Consider the following 13889-nt stretch of genomic DNA (forward strand, 5'->3'; position numbering starts at 1 on the left):
TGGTAGGAATACTAGCAAGCTTTACAATGCTCTATATTTTGTGCATATAAGATGGAAATATGGAATTACCGAGTTATCGAATAGTCACATACAGTTTGCTTTAGTATGCATGAAGTCATAAGCTGAAAATGAAGTCATTAAATTAATAAGCTCCCTCAAGGTACCAATCAAACACAAGTTTGGATTAACTTATGCAGCAGAGTACTACAGAACTTGCAAATCCTCACAAACTACACATATATGATCCCCACAAGACAGAGTATTGTCTCATATAATCAGTGGCAAAGAAGAGATATTTTCATGAATGGCAGCTGATTGGACATTTTCAAGAGATGGTAGCAGTGCTTTGTGGACTTTATTGGAATGCAAAAATGATATTTTATTTATTTCATTATATTGCAAAGTTATAAAAAGACACAAAACGTTCAGGAGAAAGCGTGACTCCTAAAACAAACCACTTTGTGAAAACATTGCTTGAAATTAGATAAAATCTCTTCGGGAAAAAAAAAAGTGCTATATGATAAGTCACATGATGATGTATCACTAGTGTGGCTCGGCTTGGAAAGTGCATGCTGGGTAACTTTATGCTTCCATTTTCGACAACATTTTTGCACATCCTTATTTTCTTGATAACGAATCAATTTGTGCGATCCCAAAAAAATAAAACTACTGTGATAAGTTCAGCACTCTCTATAAAAACATTACACATGTAAGGAGTGGATTAGAAGTCGACACATTTACAAGGAACCCCCTTCAATACTCACTGCATCCACCGTATGTCTCATCTGTGTTATCTCCACAATCATTGTCTCCATCACAGAGCCAATTCTGGTCGATGCAGCGGCCATTGTTGCACTCAAACTGGCTTTCTCGACAGATCGAATGACGTACGTAGTCTGGGTCCTCTGAAAAACAGACACGAGGTATAAAAAGTCACTCTTTGAAACTCCATTGGAACTCCAATCTCTTTCAATTTGAAGCTATGCATTCCAATGTCTCAATCAATTATATCATTTCTGCAAAACTCTTTCAATGAACTGTAAGTTTGTTTGTTTTATTAACTGACACACAAACTTGGAGTACTAAATCCACACCTTGTAATACGTAATGCAAGTTTGTCTCCATGGATTTCTTACATTTTCTTCCAATTTCATTTTGAGTTCACAAACAATGCCAGTATGTGTTTCTTTTCAATTATCAGTTACAGTTCACAGTATTCATCTGAAACAGCCCATTTTCCTAAGCTGTCTTATGCTTTGTTCTTAAATCACTGAGATACTGGCATATCATTTTCGGCAGTGCTCTGCCAGTGTGAAGCTGCTTTGTACTTAATGTCTCAATAGATTTATAACAGAATGACATTTTTATATCATTGTATCAGTAAGTTACAGTAATTGTCTTAAACAAAAATAAAAAATTATAGCGACTGGTATGCCGCAGCCATAATGCACAGTTCTCCCAATAGGTCTATAGACTTCACATCGTGACAATGTGTGACCTTTGACGTTTGACCTCATAGCCCAAAACTCTCTAGAGAATCTTTATTGGGTAGTACATGTATACACCAAGTTTCAAGAAAATACCTTCAGGCATTGCATAGATATGGGGGAAATAGTGAAATTTTGAGCATTTAACCTCGACCTTTTTACCTTTGACCTTGAGCATTTGCATCTAAAAGTTGACAGGCATAACTTCGCCCATTCATACATATACATGCCAAGTTTCATTAGGATACCTAAAATGTTTTTTTAGTTACGCTGTCCACAAAATTGATTAGAAGGACAGAAGGAGGGAAGACAATCTGAAAACATAATGCCTCCGCCGAAACTTCATGGCGGAGGCATAAAGACAAAAAATGATACAAAAATAATTATGATAATCATTATCACATCATTTACTACAATATCAAGGGACATCACTCTACATGGAGATCAAAATCAAAATGTCCTATGGCAATATTCACTTACAAACAAAATGTAGCTGCACCTGTCATGCATACTCGTCAAAATTATGCATCAATATGGCTATTCTACCACAAAGATAAAGAGTAAACAATAATAACAGTGGCTATTTGCATAGCGCACAGGTCTACCCTTCAGTACTCATGATGCTTCAAAAAAGAAAGAAAAAAAAATCGATGTACAAACATAACAACAGGGAAGAAAATGACCAACAACAAGCAAACACATACCAGATAAGGGACACAATATTTCTGAGCATCATAAATTGCCAATACATGATTCTCAATGTGAGGAACAAACACTTTTTCAGTGTGGAATTTGAATTTTTCTGCATATGACAGTTGGCGTAACTGAATAGGTAATTGATACCACAATTTTGGTCTCATAGCAAGGGAGAAAGCACGATCCCCCACATCCTCCCCCCCCCCCCCCCCCCCCCCCCATCCACAGGAGAGTAGAGATGTATTGGCTTTTATAAAGGTTACAGCACTTTGTATAGGGCTTGTGTACACACTGACCTGTGCAGTGGGTTTCATTGGCCAACTTCATGCCATTCTCACACTGACACACATATCCACTGGGCACCGGAAGACAGAGCTGCTGGCATCCTCCGTTCTTCTCTGAGCAGCCATTGGTTCCTGCCAACGACCAATCACAAAGAGGCAATTAATCACTGCTTCCAATTCCCACTGCAAGTCTCAGTAAGAATAATTGGTGAGAAAAAGGCATTAAAAAAACAGAGATCTGAAAAAAAAAAATAGACCAAAGCAGAATGCATTATGCCCTGTTGACATCATGGGTGTGAGAGTACTTGAAGAAAAAAAGAAAATCTGAAAAAATCTGAACTTACGGAAAAAAAAGTCTGAAGCGCAATTAACTATTAACATTTCAATGCACTTGAATTGCCAAAAAAGTCTGAAAAGTGGGCTTTAGGCAAAACTTTAACAATCTGAAATCAGATTAAACTCTGAACTCTCACATCCCTGTGAAATTAAGGGTGGAGACCTGAAATCTACATCAACACAGGTAATGATGAAATGACAATATTCCCACAGGAACCTTTTTCATACCTGGAAGGAATTCATGGAACACAGAAGAAGACATTACTACTCACAATTTGAAATGGGGAAAATGAATAAATGTGGCTTGGGTAACTTCAAAATTCCAGCGACATTGGTTAGGGTCAGAATGGAATCAATGAAGGTCAAATCTGAAAATTCTCCAATGCTATAAAATGCATACACTCAGATGATTGTCTTTGAATTCAAACTCAAGTGTGTATAGGTTTGTATCTCTGACTTTGTAAAGTTGCAACAACTGGAAACATCCAAAGGTCAAAGTACTTTTGATCAAAGATCAACTTTAAAATTGGTTGGTTGAATTTTAACTATCTCTAGTACACAATGCAAATAAGCAACTCTGAATCATAAAACTTGCCATCTCATCCTAAATGCAGGGCATGGGAATGCTACAGATCTAAGCAAGGAGCAGGAGAGACTTTATCATCGAAGGCCAAGCACCTTGGTTCTCATGTGAGAAAAGCTCCACAAAACTGCATGATTCCTATGTCATACCTCTTTATATGAAATGTTATGGAGCAATCATTTACACTGTACATACTATGGCTAATGATTACTATAGGAAATAATGTAACAACATATTTCAGCAGATCACTTTTTTTTCATTCCCTCGTTCTTTCTCTCGAAAATAGCTACACATGTGTATATATCTCCATTACGGTCTACAGACACTATCTTGTTGCTATCAACTTTGTTGTTGTTGTTGTTGTTGTTGTTCAAACATTTTATCATTTAATGGTGTTGGTTCACAGAATGACAGGCAGTATTGACCTCCCAAACCTTAACCTGGTTTACTAGGACAAACATAGTTAAGCAGGCCTCAATAGTTAAAAAATAACAACTACCACAAAGGAAGAGGTTGCACCTGTCTGGGTGTTTGGGTCATAGAGCTTTATCTCAAAGAGGAGACCTCCTTTACGCAGTGAGACAGGAGCTTCTGTCTGCTGCTTGGTGTCATAGCGATAGATGAAGCCAGTGCGGTACTCAGACCAGAAGACGATGTCCTTGTAGTGAGTGATGCCAAAGGGATGCTTGAGGTTTGGGGCACTGCTCACTATCACATTCTGTGACAAGGAAAAATAAACAGGGAAACAACTTATTACACTCCCTAGTAACAACACTATTAAAACAACAATGACAACAACCAGGCTTTTAAGCTTGCATCTTTACATACTGAATACATCATCAGTTGAAATTAGATGAGCATATCTGCTGGTTTCCTATTTTTACACCCTCTTGAGAACATTATGCTAGAGTCCTTCCTTCTCTTCACTGAAATGTGACCTTGCATCATAAAACCAACAAAGAGTCAGCATGTAAGACTTTTGTCAGTACACAAGATTTTCAAAGAAAAGATTTGCAACAGGCTTTAATATACATGTATGACTCATCAATCGGATGTATCTAACCACCTGCAATGGGTAACAAATAATCCAACCTCTATGTACAGCTGTATGTTAAATTTGAGTAAAAGGAGCTTGAAAGTTGAGGGTTTATCAAAGCCCTTTAACCGGCTCTCGACATGTATGTAAGTGGATTTCAAGTCTCACAGCAACAGCTTGTAAGAGAAAACAGATTATCCTGAACTCCATAAACTTATTAAGTGCACTATACATTCTCAATTCTACGTCATTTGTGGAGCATGTCTCTGTGGTGTCTTGAATCAATGTACTGGCACTAAATGTCTTGTCAATTGCATGCTAAACTGTTGCCAACCTTTTAAGCTGATTTTCTCAAAGCTGGGTTTATTTGGTACCTGGCATCTTTTTTATTTTCTTTCTTTTTTTTTCAACCATGTTAATGTCAAGCTTGGCAAATAATATAGCACAAGTCATATACCATGGGAAAAATCCCTTAGTGTATCTGTGGAAAGAATGGGGAATATTTGTTAAACCAAAGCCAACAGATTAAATTAACAGCTCAGGTGTTACAGGAGACAACCTGTCACAAGATAAGCCTTTTAGGAAAAGATGACTTACCACTGTTCCATTCCCACTGAGTGGGATGCTAGAGATGCGGTCATAAAAGGCATCACACCAGTAGAGTAGGCCCCGTTCCTTCTGAAGGCTCAGTCCGTTGGGCCACTGCAGGAACTCCCGCACAAAGTGTACCCGATTGGACCCGTCCATGTTGGCCCTCTCAATGCGGGCCACTTGAGGAAGCTGTTCCCCACGCATCCCATAACCTTCCGACCAGTCGGTCCAGTACATGTAACTGTGAGCAAGAAATGGGGGCACATTCTTAATCATATGTGATGGGAAAATTTAGAAATCTGACGACAACAGAAAAAGGGGCAGCCAATGAGGAGGACATTAAAGCAGAAATTGACAACAAAAAAGAAAAAGTAGCAGTGATGGCGGTGGAAGAGGAGGAGGAGGGGGGATGAAACACCTTACACCAATAAGGAATGGAAGAGTGGGCAGAGGGGAGAAGGTGAAGAAAGGAGGAGAGGAGGATGAGAGGATGAGGAGGATGAGGACAAAGAAGAGAAGGTAGTGGAAGAGGAGGAGGAGGACGAGGGGGAGGTGGTGGTAGTGGTAGTGGTGGTGTAGGAGGAGGAAGAGGTGGAGGAGAGGAGGAGGAGAAGGAGGAGGAAGAGGAGGAAAATGAGGACAGGAGAGGAGGAGAGAGGATTCAGAAATCTGAGGACATCAGAAAAAGGGACGGCTATTCAGGAGGATAACAAACAGAAAAAAGATAAAATATAACATAGAAAGAAGGGACGATTGCAGGGGAAGGAGGATGAATGAGGCATGGAGGAAAGGGAAGAGAGGAAGGAGGTAAAGGAGATGGAGGAGGAGGAGGAGGAGGAGGAGGAGGAGGAGGAGGAGGAGGAGGAGGAAGAGGTGGGGAAGGAGGGGAGAGAGAGGGAGGAGGAGGGGATAAAGAAAGCAAAGAGAAAAGGGATAGATTTCAAAGAAGAAGAAGGAAGAGAAGACAGATGATGAGGTATACAAAGTAGAAGAGGAGGGGGAAAAAAAAGAATATACATCGTAGAAGAGAAGGAAACAGAAAGTAGAGGGACCGTCTTTGTGCATTGCACAATTCATTGAATAGGCTCATCATAACCCTTAAGATACTGCTGTAGCTTTGTTTTCTCACCCATCTTCAGGATCTACCACAATGGCTCTTGGGTGGGTGAAGTTCTCCCTCAGGAGTAGTTTCCGCCTTGATCCATCCAATCTGGCCACACTGATTGTATTGCTTCCATCATCAGTCCAGTACAGATTCTTACTGATCCAGTCCACAGCGATCCCTTCACAATTTGTGATATCTAGAAGAGTTAAAACATACAATCCATTTTAGAAATCAAGTATTGTGCTTAAATGAATGTTTGGGACAAGTAATTTAAGACAAATGAATTAATGAAACAAAGTCAAACCTTTTCTAATGGTATACATGATCTTGTCTTAGGACTAAAGGTCAATGGAATACTACTAAAACATTAAGAACAATCTGATTTTGCTATAACACGTTTTTCCCATAAACACCTGCCAGAGTACACTCAGAACTACATGTATGCTCGGGTCTTCAATGCGTTAGAATACACATCACTACAGGTGACTCAAATGTACTGCACAAAATCTTCACAACCAGCTTAAGAATTCACAACAGCATGTTCCTTGCATTTATTATTCTTACTGGCTCAAGATTAGACTTGTAATCACATGCATGGTTCATTGCAAATTAAAAACTGTTGCCACACACGGAAATAATTACAAATTTTGCCATGAATGGTGAGCTGACAGACAAAGATTTTACAAGGCCGCTTCCTTCTCCCTTGGTCTACAGTCAAAGAGATTTACTAATAAATGCAACTTTCACTGCAGACAGCCACAGCTGACACATATAACCCTTTAGCAACTAAAGATTCTGTACATAATGGTCCCTAGAAGGTACAGCAATATTGCTCTTATTTCGACAACTTTTTAAATGATTTAAAATAGCTCACTGCATGTTCATTTTTGTCTATTATAAGTTATGTTTATTTGAAAGACTATTAAAAGAATGGTGTGTCACAGAAGTAATTCTGACATAATTTTGTTGACCTTTGACCTCTTTGAAATCAAACAATTATATATTCTACATAAAATAAAATAAAAATTGTAAAGCATAAAATTATTAAAAAACAATAAAACAGATGGGCGGTTTTGAGTGTTTTAGGGAGTAATAAGACAGGCGGTTTTGGGCGGTTCAGTTGCTTATAGGTTAATCATCACTGTACATTCTCTAAGCAAATCTTATTCCTGCATTTATTCTGATGAAAGAAATGCTCACAGTCCGTCAAGAGATCCTCCCTGCCGGTGCCGTTCAGTCTCTGTCGACCTATCACATGCTTAGTGGAGTCTGCAAAGTAGACATACTCCTCAGCGGCGTAGAAGTCCACGCCCCTCGGGCTGTTGAGGTTGAGGATGGGTACCATGGATTCATAGTTAGGGTCATCGGTCGGCTCCAGGGGGATCGCTCTCACTGAACCGGGGTAACCCTGGCCAAAGAGGAGGAAACGATTCATGCCCAGGTTCCCTGGATGGGGAAGGAAGGGGTATACAAGTGTTGGAACACAAAGAACAGAGTAAGACTTGCGAGATCATGCATTTCTAGTGCTTAAAGTCAATGACATATGGGCTGGGTTCCTGAACTTATCACATCAGTTTTTTGTTGTTGTTGTTTTTTTTTTTGGGGGGGGGGGAGGGGGTATGCACAAAACTTCACTGAATTCCATTTTCAAATGTAAATATATATATATGTCCTTCACATCGATAATGACTTTTAAGGTGCGAAGGTTGTAGTTCATCGAGGCTGTAGATCATCTACCAAAAACCTACTTTATGATACTGTCATTCCCACACAAACCAATGAGAGAAATTAAGTTGATGACATCACCATCTCGGCTAATGTAGATATGGTTGGCACCAACATCACTCTTAGAAGAAAAAGTATGTCTAAATTTGCAAATTTCCATAGTTTTCTCATTCTGAATCCAATTTTGATCCGACTTTTACCATTCTGTGGGTCTAATTGACTCTAATCATTCAGAGCAAACTTCAAGAATTGAACTGAAAGCACATAGGCCATGTCCTTTGGGCTCTGCAAAGCAACTTACTGCTGCACGATCCATTAGCCATCACGGCATAGCCTTGCTGGCAGCGACACTGGTAGGTCTTGCCAGAGATGAGGCACAGGTGCTCGCAGCCGCCATTGTTTGTGCGACAAGGATGTTGTGATGCTAGATGTAACAAAAACAAAGGGATATAGTCAACCATGCATGACTACTGCATCGTTGCTAGCATCGCCTTGACAACAAATATATACATACATTCATACATAAATATATATATAGCTGTATCATTATACATATCGTCTCTGGGGTGACAAGACCTTGTATATCAAATTTTGGTGAAAATGACTTTTTTGGATTAATGTTCACATAATCAGTAACTTGACAGTGATGTCCTGTCCAAATCCTAGCTGTCTTACCCCCAAAAATGAAGCCACCATGGCATTAGTCTAGCAGCCAGAAAGGGTCCCCGTGCACCCCCCCTAAAACAAAATTCTACGATATGTTCGAAGATCGTCAGAACCTGTATTTTCCGAATCCGGTTGTCGCCAGCGGAAAAAAAGGTTGCGCGCGCGTCTTATTTGCATATTTCTAAGATGGCCGCCGCCCGTTGCTAGGAGACGGATTATTTTTGAATAACTTTAGTTAGGAATAACAAATTACCATAAAAATGGTATCATTTTGAAGAGAATTAAATTTCCTACAAGCTGATACCCCATTTGATGGGATAAATAGTTGTTGTCATGAAATATTAAGGAAGGAATTATGTTTTTTAGCATTTTTCTAAAAAGATAGGGAATTTGGTTATAATGTTCTTTTCCATACATCTAATATGCATTTACAAATAACATTTGAAATTTCCTAAAATTATCCCCCAGTCATAGCTATTATCATGTGAAAACGGCTTTCCAATACACCAATTCCTTTAAAAGTTACACGACATTAAAGGGGATAAGGTTCAATAGGTTTTACAGCAATATTATTTTAAGGGTTATAATGTCTCCGCGCGCAATTGCGTAGGTTCTGTATCTGGGGTTTGTTGTAGATCACTGCTATCTATTGATCAAATCTCATCGAAATCGGCGAAGAAAGAAAGAAAAATTACACTTTCTATTCCTTATATGAAATAAAAATGTTTTTTTTTTCTATTCTGTGTTACCAAACTCAATCCATTCAGCTTCCCATATGAACAGTTTCTTGTCTGTTTGGATTCCCTCCAAAATCACAACTTATCTGATATTAAAAAGTTAAAGAAAAAAAATTGACGTGACAGTTTCCTCTTATTGGAAGATTAAAGTGAAAAAAAAAGAAGAATCTTATGCTAAAAGCCCTAAGAAATAAAGAACTTGTTAAATCGCCTTTCAGAGTTTAAAATGAAACATGGCTATCTTACTTTTTCATAACAAAATGAAGGGAAGTATCTGTGTAGTTCATGTCGGCCCATACTGGGTTACTATTCTTCAGAAATGATCCCCGTGCACCCCCCCCCCCCAAAAAAAAAAAATCTACAATGTGTTCGAAGATCGTCAGAACCTGTATTTTGCGAATCTGCTTGTCGCCAGCGGAAAAAGGGTTGCGCGTGCGTCTAATTTGCATACTTCTAAGATGGCCGCCGCCCGTTGCTAGGATACGGATTATTTTTGAATAACTTTAGTTAAGAATATCAAATTACCATAAAAATGGTATCATATTAAAGAGAATTAGATTTCCTACAAGTTGATACCCCGTTTTATGTAATAAATAGTTGTTGTTATGAAATACTAAGGAAGGATTTTTTTTTTTACATTTTTCCCAAGAAATACAGATTTCAGTAATGATTTTTCCATACATTTAATTTCTGTTTACAAATAACATCGGAATTTTCCTTAAGTTAAACCCCATAAATAAGTATTATTATGTGAAAGCGGCTATTCAATACACCAATTCCTTTAAAAGTTACACGACATTAAAGGGAAAAGGTTCAATACTGTTATACAGAAATTTAAGGGTAATGTCGACGGCCGCACTTGCGTAACGCGTGTAATACTATAATAATCATTGCAAGTATGAGACCCTATCACTTCTTACATCCAAATTATTGATTAAATATCATTACATCTTGTGGAATATGAAAGCAAATTAAATCTTTTATTCGCTATCACCTTTGATCTACTCAGCTTCACTTTTAGTTTACGTCTTTTTTCATCAAATAGAATAAAGGCCTTACGAGAGGTGTAATTTCATGACGGCCGAAACGGGCTTACCTGGATAGGGGTTTCCAACATATCGATATTAATCAAACTTCTCTTCATCAACTCTCATTCTTCTGATCATCTTCACACACATACTCACACCTCCAATATCACACACAGGCATTCATGCACGGGAAATGAGCTCAGTCGTGAATTTCGTGAATTAATTCAATACGCCATTAATGCATTCATGGAACATCAAACTCGAATGCTTTAATTAGATGTCGAAATAAGAGTTACATGTATACCGCACAAGCGAAATATTTCTCACCATGCTCTAGCAGGAAATCAATTTATTTTTTTAAGATAAGATCGCACATACGTGTTCTCATTCTTTGGTGGTTCGCCTGATGGTTTTTAAACATATTGCTCACACGTTTATTATTGCCAAGAAACTAATAGATAGATTACAAATACCAAGGAATGGCATTGATAAAAACGAATAGTTGCAAGTCAAATCCAGTCGCTTTCAAATTCTGTTTTTTTTTTATAAAAAATGATTTCATGCACTTAACTTTATTACATGGGTTGATTTAAATGCAATACAACGTAAACTTGGTTGTTGAATCCGTTAGGAGTGACTAATAATCAATATTATACAAAAATGAGAGAGAGAGAGAAAAAAATGTTATGGTTAAGTAGACCATGGATCTATAAAACATGAGGGAAATGTCTGAGGGAACATTAACCATGCATGCGTGTATGTATGTATGTGTGCATGTATATACTATAACTATGTATATATAATATATCTATATCTATATATAAATATATAAATATATATATATATATATATATATATATACAAATATATATATATATATATATATATATATATATATATATATATATATATATATATATATATCACGTTTATATTTATGCAGGTTTGTATACTTTCGTGTTGTGTGTGTTTGTGTTCAAGGATGTTTGTGTATGACTAATGTGTTAAACATTAGACATATTCAGAGTGTAAATGTTTAACCACAACGAATACAATATTTTCATGTTTTCCACAGAAATTAGACATCTATTATAATTAGATAAATTTGCTAAAATGATTTGAAGTGTATCTGCTATAGGCGCATCTGACGTGCAATCCACTTTATAGAGCGCATGTAAGTTCCGCTGGAATAACAACTCATGCATGAGTTAAATACACCATCCAATGTTTTCAGATATCCATGCCCTACTCGTCCGCCGGTCCTTTTTAGATAGAGTAACTATAAATGTGCATGATCGATACCCAAAAGATTATTGACATTGCACGTTAAACACTTTCACTAGGTTGCCATTGTCGCGAGTCTCGATATGCTAATACATGTATACTATCTACCTCAAATCGATTCTTAGTCTACGAGTGACCGTGGTGATCTTATCATGGCTTATCACATCTTGAGGTCTATGGTGGTAATCGTGTTGATCGTAGAAGAATTATTGGACTGTTTGAAAAATTACTACGATCAACACAATGTCTTTGACTGACATCAAGATTTGATTATCTGATGATCAGCACGATTAGTCCGCGAGTAAGACCACGATTTCGGGCGAATCGAGAAAGTGGACCCAGCTTAGTGAATGCCACGAGAGTGGTAACGTACCATAAGGATAATCAACACGACAGTTTCAATACCGTACATATCAATATTTACATATCTTCCAAGATTACTTCACCTATGTAATCTAGATTCTTTTGTATGCCTCCGCCAAGAAGTGGTGCCGGAGGCATTATGTTTTCGGGTTGTCCGTCCTTCCGTCCGTCCTTCTCTCCGTCCGTAATGAATTTTGTGGACAGCGTAACAAAAAAAAAAAAAAAAAACAACCCTGAAATTTGGCATGTATGTGTATTGGGGGTGAAATTCTGCCTATCAACTTTTGGGTGCACATGCTCAAGGTCAAAAGTCAAAAGGTCGAGGTCAAATGCTTAAAATTTCACTATTTCCCTCATATCTCTGCAATGCCTAAAGATATTTTCTTGAAACTTAGTGTATACAGGTATTACCCAATTAAAATTCACTGGTAAAAGTTTGGGGTCATAAGGTTAAGGTCAAATGTGAAAAGGTCAAGTGAAAATGTTAAAATTTTACTTTTTTTCTCTGTATCTTGGATATTGTTCAAGGTATCTTCATGTCAGGTCAGGATGATCTGCTACTGGTACCCTGTAGCCCAGTACAACCTGTTTCAGGGTCGGATTGTCGGCGACTAAACCGGCAAACCCACCAGTCTCCAACTGGAGAATGGTGAGGAGGGTGGCTGGACACCCTGGTGGAACTAAAAACAAGATCTATCTTAAGGACATCGACTCTGGAGAGTCAACGATGGCCATCCAGCAATGCAGAAGGACCCGGCCACCCACTGCATTTTCTTGGCCACGATAGTTCTTATGAGAGTTCGTAAACATTGTGGAAAACCGGCATCTGATGGTGGGACCCGCAGGCCAGATGATGCGTCAATGGCTACTGGGGAAGAGGAGCGTGTTGCACCGACTAGGCACAGCTGTAAGGACGCAGAATATACTGCCGATAATCCTGTGCATGAAAGGAGCAGCACAAACCTGAGAAAACCTAGAATTATAGGGACATGGAATGTTCAAGGAATGAATGCTGACAAGATGGAGATCATCATAACCCGAATGGGAGAACAAAATATCAGTGTGCTTGGTATTTCAGAGACTTGGTGGCTCAACCAAGGTCGTTTCACTACCGAAGATGGCTACACAGTTGTGTATTCAGGCAAAGACGGCGGAAAGAGGGAACACGGAGTAGGCTTCATCCTGGACAAAAACTCGGCTAAGTCTTTCTTGGGTTTCAACCCAATAAGCAAAAGAATTATTACTCTCAGACTGGAAGGTCACCCATTTAACATCTCCGTCATCCAGGTCTATGCGCCAACATCTACTGCATCTGATGAAGCCATGGAAGACTTATGATCAGCTCCAAGATACTCTTGACAAGATTCCGAACAAAGATGTTCTTGTGATAATGGGAGACTGGAATGCAAAAATTGGCAAATCAGTGACCAAGTCTAAGATCGTCGGAAAATATGGATTGGGAGAAAGAAATGAACGTGGAGATAGTTTGGAAGATTTCTGCCAAGCTAATGACCTGATTGTTGGAAACACTTTCTTCCAGCAGCACCCCCGAAGACTATGGACATGGAAGAGCCCCGGGGACAATGTAAGAAACCGGATTGACTATATTCTCGTTAAAAGAAGATGGCGCTCTTCACTGCTCAGTGTTCGGACAAGACCAGGTGCAGACTGTGGGAGTGACCACCAGCTTCTGGTTGCACAGCTGAAACTAAAGCTCAAAGTAAAGAAGAAAGAGACACCACCATTAAGGTTTGATGTAGACAACATACCGGAACAGTACACTGTTAGTGTGAGCAATAGATTTCAGGCACTTCTTCAGATTGATGATGAAGAGCTGTCTCCCAATGAACTGTGGGAAGGAATGAAAGAAGCAGTGTTAAGCACAGTTAAGGAGGTCATCCCAAAGAAGAAGAAGAAGAAGCAACCATGGTTATCCAGAACAACATTAGAACTGACTTGCTGACAAGA

The 13889-nt window shown here is 38.7% G+C and overlaps 1 pseudogene; it reads right to left on the reverse strand.

The window, feature by feature from the left end:
- LOC139716969 (low-density lipoprotein receptor-related protein 1-like) overlaps positions 1–13889 on the reverse strand; it is a 183283-nt pseudogene that overhangs the window by 114255 nt on the left and 55139 nt on the right.

Source organism: Diadema antillarum, unplaced genomic scaffold (assembly GCF_040938485.1).
Source record: "Diadema antillarum isolate AM-2024a unplaced genomic scaffold, OU_Dant_1.0 scf00000071, whole genome shotgun sequence".
NCBI lineage: Eukaryota > Metazoa > Echinodermata > Echinoidea > Diadematoida > Diadematidae > Diadema > Diadema antillarum.